General features: G+C 35.4%; 1 pseudogene; it reads right to left on the bottom strand.

Annotated features, from left to right (window-relative positions):
• The window catches only part of LOC149848380 (protein KTI12 homolog), a 23368-nt pseudogene extending 17909 nt beyond the window's left edge, over positions 1-5459 (bottom strand).
• Between the last annotated feature and the right edge of the window lie 2729 nt (positions 5460-8188).

Genomic DNA, 8188 nt, shown 5'->3' with positions numbered 1-8188 from the left:
AGAGAGGGGGGGGGTCTTTAACAGTTTAAGAAGAAAACAGGCTGGCCGGAGTCCAGCCACATAGGAAAAAGAAGTTTTACAAGAAAAATCTTAAAGATGAAGAAAACACTTCAATAATGGAAAACAAGGCAAACAACAAAGAGGAATGTGTTTTTCCCTTGTGTGTTTGTATCAAAATTATGGAAAAGTGGATATTGTATTACCAACATTTTTTGGCAGAGAAAACAATCAAAATCAAGAGTTCATTGTAGTAATGTTTTAATCCAAAAGAAGAAGGGAAATCCTAAAACATGAAGCAAGAAACATTGGAAATCATGACTATTCTCCAAAGAGGCAAATCTTCTGGATCTTAGTCATTTACATAGTGAAGACCGATTTAAATCAATTATGTTCAAGCAAAAACCGGTCATTCCAAAATACAAAATTGGTCATTCCGAATCAATTAATAAGATTACCATGAATTACCTATTATAATGGGATCCACAGATTGGACAAAATTTCAGTCAATCCCCATTTAGTCATTAATTGAAGCACATTAAGGTCAATCTTATGTGAGAGCCATTTGGCCCGATTTGTGTCGACCTTAGCAACTGGCAGAAGGTTAGCTTGCCCTTCCCATCGCTAAATGCTTGATGCAACTATAACCAAAACTCTTTCTTCAATAATCCACTATATCCCAAACTTTTCTTGTAAATCTTGTTTACCAATTGCTGGAACTTCTTGCATGTTGTGCTTATTTATTTTTATCAATAAGACAGTAGATACATAATGTATAGACTTGTATTAATGCATATGACAGAAGCATTTATTGATCATATTTTGTACATTAGTTTAGGCTTTTCCATTCCCATGGTGGCTTGACCAGTGTTATTTAAACTAGAATAAGAAGGATGATGCAAGGAGTAAAAATATGGTCGTGATGGATCAAAGATGATGCAAAAGTACATGGATCTGTTCAAAGTTCAAAGTGGAGTGAATGGCTTTTACTCGAAGCTTGAGATTAAAGATGCATAGTTGCCCTCAGCAGGACAGTGACCACTTTGTTAGGAATATACACCAGGGACGGTCCATAATTTCACCCCTAGGCATCGATTTAGTGGCAATAATATAATATTTGTATACTTGAGTCCTTTATATGTGCTTGCCTATTATGAATACCTTGTGATCTTCATTGCATGTACTGGTTATAAGATAGTTTATAGGCAGGACATTAGCTCCAAAACTATATTATATATAATAACATTGAGAGGTGCTGCCAAATCTGTCATCAAGGACATGGGAACTGCCTTGTGTTTTCTCTCAATCTTCTCTTCCTTCTCCATTCTCTTCTTCTCTCTTGGCATTTGTTATATACTTTTTTTTATTATGGCATTTATTATATACTTGAGATGATGAATAAAACACAAGTCCAACCTTAAAAAAGAGTTTTGACTCCTTACTCAATTTGCTTATTGCATTATCTAACATTTAAGTAGTCAAAAGAGCTAGTCAGAGCCTAGGCACCAGTCTTCCAAAAGGCTTAATTGACATCTAGACAGGACTAGTTGCAAATAAAAAAACAGAAAAATCAAAAACCAAAAATTTATAATAAATTCTTAAAATAGAAACTACATATTCAACATAATTTATGAAGATAAATAACTGAAACTAAAAAAACACATAATTCAGAAACAAAGTGAAATAATTAAAACATAATTACATGTCTAACATTCAAATCATTTAAACAAATATTTGTTTAGCCACATTGCCATTGCCTAGACTTACAAAAGAACAGCCATTTAAAATAAAACTAAATAACTTAATATTTTAAAATACATAACCTGTTTTAAATATTATAAATATATTCAAAATATCAACCTTGGTGCACCCAACCTAGGTACTCGCTTAGGCACGTAGGCAGTAGACTTGTGCTTGGATAGCCTAGGCAGAATTTTGACTACTAAGCCTAACGTCAATAGTACAAGTTATTTTGAATACAGCAACCTCAGTAATTAATCAATATTTCATCAAAAAAATAAAGGCGAGGCTGATGAATGAAAAAGGGTATTCAAAATGGCACAACAAAAGACAAAAGTAATTTGTAATGGTAATGACTTGCTTCAAGGGGGTTATCTGTTTTTATAATTTTAACTTTGTGACCTAGGCTCAATTATAACCTCCTATGGTGTTGCCACTAAGCTCAGTCTAACCAACCACGTACTCTCCAACTAGGTTTATTCGTATGGAAATGGTTTTTGTTACTTTGTTAAAATTGAAAGGCCGATAACCTCGTAGTTATCAGATCCTATGCAGTTGAGATAAGTGGACACTGCATATCTTAACTGCATGGGCCCCACACAAATAAGGCATCAATGACCCTTTTAGAAATGTAGGCTGACATCTCCTACTTGGCCATAAAAGTCAAACTATAATGCAGTGTTTTTCCTCTTACCATTCAGCAGTTTCACTTGCATTTAAATCTAGCAATGAGGTTTGACATGAACAGGCTTATTCATCATAACTAGATAATTTAGACATATCTTAAGCTCATGTTTAACAAACAATCCATCAGGCATGCCTTTTGTCAAGGGGTTAGCAATCATATCAGAAGTAGGCAGATAACCGACTGTAATCTCAGTTTTTTAATCATATCATGAACATAATAATATTTTACTATTATATGCTTGCTTTTAGAGATATCTGCTCCACTTTTCATCAAACTAATAGCAACTTGGTTATCACAGTAAACTTATATTGTCCGTCAGCTATCCAGCTTCAAATCCTTAATAAGCACATTATCCAAACAGCAAATATAGCAGTCATATTGCATGATACATATTTTACTTAATTAATATGTTGAGCTACACATCCTTATTTCTTGCAAGACCAAGAAATTGCACATTCTTAAATAGAAAAATGTAACCTAAAGCATATTTGATGTCATCCTTGTTACCAGAAAAATCAACATCAAATCATTTAATTAATTCTAAATATGCCTAATAGCAAAATCAGCATCAAACCATTTAAGTATTTGGTTAATAAATCTTGTCTAACTTAGACATAAAAGTCTAGATTTTTTGTCCCATGTAATCTTTATTTCAAGAACATAGAATGTCTTTCCCATGTCCTTCATTTCACATTGTGAACCTAACTACGTCTTGGTTTTGACAATTATATCATTGTCATTTCCAGTCAGGAGTATATAACCAACATAAAGAGATAAATTTTTCTCCCATTCTTCCAGACATATACACATTGGTCAAGTATATTAGCCACATAGCCAATATTAGCCTACATTTCCAAAATGGCCATAGTGTCTCACCTATGAGGGGCCCATACAATTAAGATAAGTAATGCTCACTTATCTACACTGCATAGGATCCGATAACTATGAGGTTATCGACTATCAAATTTTAATAAAATAATCAAAAACAATTTTCAATATGGATAGACCCAATTGAATAGTGCATGGATAAGGGGGAGCCAATTACACTGGGCTTATCAACAACACTAAAAAAGGTTATAAATTGAACTCAGGTCACAAAGTGAAAACATAAAAAACAGTTAATCCCTTTGAGGCAATCCATTTACCATTACAAATTTACTTTCATCTTTTCCTGCTCCATTCTGCATACCCCTTTACATCCTATCAGTGGTACACCATCTAAAAAAAACAAGGAAGCAGCTGATTTTAATGTGCAAGAGGTGTGACAAATTATTCTATTCCTTTTTTTAGGAAAGCATTTGCCTTAATACATTGATATTCCAGTTTGCATCAAATCAAGTGAGAGCATCAACTTTTTTCTTTTTTTATTGGCAAGCTGGGTTTACGCAAACCCTGACCAATTACAACTAATGATCAATCAACAGAAATCACAATTTAGGTTTGGGAACCAATCAGGATGTTATCTTTCCATACATGATCCTCCTGAGTGATTTCCAACTGAGCAAGACACCCAACTTTGCATAAGTATACTGCATCAACAAATGCCTACCAGGTAATAAGAACACACCATGTTGTACACAACATTTCACTACACCTTGGAAATGAACTCACCACTTTTAAATTGTAGTACACACTATTTCATGGACGCTTTGGATGATTTTAGACTATAGATTTATCGTCAGTAGATACTAATGACAAGAAGCTATAGGAATGGTACAAGATAAAATCCTTTTCAAGAGCATGACATCAATGTTGGTCGTTTTGTGCTTGACCACATACGTCTTCCATGATATCACATATTGTCATCTCAGTGCAGGCAATGCAACGCTCTCAATTATGCACTTAGAACCAATTGTCCAAGGAGATTATTTATAAATAGTGCTATTTGTATTTCATAAGGATATCATGGTCATTTTATCAACTCAATAAACCTTATTTTCTAACCAATTGCAAAGTTTAAAATTATCACTTGAGAGAAGAAAATACATATACAAACCAAAGTATGATATTTTATTTTCATTTGTGCCACACCTTTAACCCTCACCAAAAATAGAAATAATCCATGTTTTTTCATATTCCTGCTTTGCTAAATTTTGTCGAATTTTGCAGCTTTCCATTTTGTCATATCAATTTACTGGCCCATTATAATTAAAAAGTTATTTCTCTCTAGCCCTAGCATACAGCATCAACTTCTAAATCAATAGAAATAACCAATGTTTTTTTCTTATTCCTGATGAGCTAAATTTTGTCAATTTTCACATCTTTCCATTTTGTCATACCAATTTAGTGGCCCACTTCCCTTCAAATTCTACTTTCTCTACTAGCCCTAACATACAGCACCAACATCTAATTCAATAGAAATAACCAATATTTTTTTCCTATTTCTATTTTTTGTCGATTTTCACAGCTTTCCATTTTGTCATATCAAATTTACCGGGCCCTTATAATTCAAAATTTAGTTTCCTCTACTCGCCCTAACATACAGCATCAACTTCTAAGTTCTAACTCAAACAACTTCAAGCAACCAGAAACAACAACATCCGAACCCCTTCAGTAGCTTGCTTCCATCACAAAACCCAATTCCGAGATATCAGTTCATATAACGGAGAAAATTTAAAACTTCAAAACCCTAATGAGTAAATAGCTGTGCTTCAATCGAATTCTAGGCCATAATTTCTTGAAACCGAGGCTTGCAAATTCCTAAGGAATACAAGTTTGAAGAAGTGAACTATAGGGCATGTTCATCATCATCATCATAGCAGATCTTCGTTTTCTCCTCCTTACTTTTAGCGCACCACTTACACCCGAACAAGGGGAAAATCGTGACAAATAAAACGCCTAAAGAACAAAATCGAACAAAAGAAGGATAAGGAAAGGAATCCCTACCGGCGTAGGCGACTTTCCGATCAAGATGAAGAGAAGACTCGTCGACGAGCTTGACCTTGAGATCTTGCGACCGGAGGATTCTGGCCACGATCGAAGCTGCGGTCGATTTCCCGCTTCACGGCTGGCCGCACATCACAACGAGCGCCATCGGTCGAGATCTCTCCCAAAGAAATTATGGCGTCAACAGACGAGATTCCCGGCGACGCCCAAACGTCTCACAGGAAGGCGGGAAGGAATTTGAGTTTACGCAAGCGGAGTCGCGGGAGCAGTGTTATTTACACGCGACTCTGCGAGGTTTAAATAAGCCCAGAATTTGCGTGAAAACTACGAAGATGCCCTAAATATTAGGAAGCGGATTATGTGTTTGGAAATCGAAGAACAGCCAGAAATTTCCCGGATTTCTAAAGTTCTTATGGATTTTCCAAAAGAATCAGAAAATCGGGCATATAAAATTTACTTAACGTTCAATTAAAAAAAAAAAGAAAAATAAAAAAAAATATTCAAAAATAGAACAATACCAAGAAAATGATGGTATAGTCCTAGGGATGTAAACTATTAGGATTCAGATCAGATGTGGCCAATATCATATTCGACTAATGGGATGTTGTCTAGATAGATCGGGATTAGGATGATAAAAAGGTCATATTAGATTTTTTTTTTTTTTACATGTAAGCGGATTTGGATACCAATCAAATTTGGATATCTGTCAGATTTGGCAGGGAAAAAACAAAACCATATCTGCATCCAATTATAATAAGATATAGTTTTGGCTTATCAAATGCAACTAAACGGAATTGAATTCTGTCACATTGGTAGGTTTTCTCTGAGAGATCAGTCATGCTAGAAATTAAGGGGAGAGAGAGTGTGTTTGTGGGTGTGCTCTCCTTGGTATCTACTCATGGGATGGTCACCAACTGCGGCTCCGCTTTTCTGCTGGAGCAGTTAGTGCACGTCACCTTGTGTTGGGATGTTGCAAGTTCGAATCTCAATGGTATATGATTGTATAATTGGCAGGGGTCGGCCTAACCCCAGCTTTCTCTTTCTGAAAAAAAAAACTCATCTTGTTTGCTACGTAAACAAATATGTTAAACTATACATTTTTTATGGCAAAGGGAAAATCTCATGTCAATAAAATTTTGATTTCTTAAAAAAAAAAAAAATCAGCACGTATAAAACTTTGAAAATTCATGAAAATCTAAAAATATAAAAATACACAAAAAAAAGTGCTTGAATTGAACAGATTCTAATGTTTTACAGATAAAAAGAACAGCTAGATGGGATTACCTTGAAGAAGTGTCAAGCAAAATGCAAAGGAAATATAAAAGAGGGAAGAGCGAACCAAAGCAGCCATGGATAGATGGGTTGATGAGGGCAAGGGCGTGGAGTATTTATCAATGTTGTCAGTATCGGTATTGGACTTGAATAGTTGGGCGGCCGATTCAGCTGTATGGGTCGATACCGATACTCAGCTGAATCGTTCTGTATCGGCCCAAAAATAATAAAAAATGATTGTGTGTCAATCATAGTGTGGCACGTGTTGAAACTATTAAAATAATTTTAAAAAAAATGGTACTTTTTATATCTATTAAAAAATGGCCGATTCAGGCCTGCAGCATATCGAAATTCTGCTGATACAATGGGTATTGGCTGATACGATGCGTAAGTCGTAACGGTCGATACGCACAGATACTAATAACATAAGAGCCAAGCAAAATGCAAAGCAAAGCAGCCATGGATAGATGGGTTGATGCTATGGGAGAGGAGGGCAAGGGAGTGGGGTATTCATTGTTGAACAAGTACGTATGAGAAGAAGTAGGCAATTCTTGATTCATTGCAGGGATGCATCACATACCTTTCTCACCTGGGAGCATACATGATGTGTGGCAAGATTACACCCTGATTTTTTTTCTACGTTAGCCAAAGTTGATAAAGCATGTCAAGAAGAAATCAAATCTTTCCATGCATAGGTTGAAGGATTGATGCAAGAGCGGAGTAGAAGACCCGAGGTCCATAAGGAGCGTTTGGATCCACTTTGATCATTTGGATCATTTTTATGATCTTAGATATGATGTTCATATTTTTAATAGATTAGTTATATTAAGAAGAATTTTATATTTTTAGGAGTTTATCATATTAGGTAGTTTATTTAGATTGAGATTTGGGAGACCTCATCTATAAAAAGATTAAAAGGCAGTCAATTTCAAAGTTGAATTTCAGAAATTGTTATTTCTAGTTTATTCTAATTGTCTTCTATTTTAGTTCATTTTCAGCAATTTTCTAGTATTTTCTTTAAATTTCTTGTTTTTTCTATGGAATGTTTTTCTTCGCGTATATGGAATAAATTTTTTTCTTAAGGAAATTGTTTTTTGGAGAGTTGATATTATCAGTTATTGGTGGGATCCTATCCCAAAACTAGCTCGAGTTCTTGACGAGGAGGAGATCACAATTTTGCAACCATGTCACAGGGACACGGTAGGGCCATGTGTTTAGTGAACGTGTCAAGTCACGTGGACATGCCATACCAAAGGCTATGACACGTCCAACATTATCTTACAATTTTGAAAATTGTTTTGAATAATATTTTTCTTTTCAATGGCTAAATAATAAAAAGTGCACTTGCAGACTCTACCCTTTTTTTTTTAAAGGCAAGCTGGGGTTTGGCAGACCCCACCAGTTATTATTCAACATACCACTGGGGTTTGAACCTGCAACGTCCCACCACAATGAGACGTGCACTGACAGCTCCTACCAACCATGCGGAGCACCGTTGGTCAGGAATAAGTCATGAACATCACCAAGTTGAAGGAACGTCATGAGTTCAAAACCCACGATGCCTGACCCTTGCTGCAAGACTAAAGTTGGGTGTATCTCAGGTGG

Source organism: Nuphar pumila, chromosome 1 (genome assembly GCF_984573655.1).
Source record: "Nuphar pumila chromosome 1, dmNupPumi1.hap1.1, whole genome shotgun sequence".
NCBI classification, from domain to species: Eukaryota; Viridiplantae; Streptophyta; class Magnoliopsida; order Nymphaeales; family Nymphaeaceae; genus Nuphar; species Nuphar pumila.
This window is presented reverse-complemented; position numbering and strand designations above follow the sequence as displayed.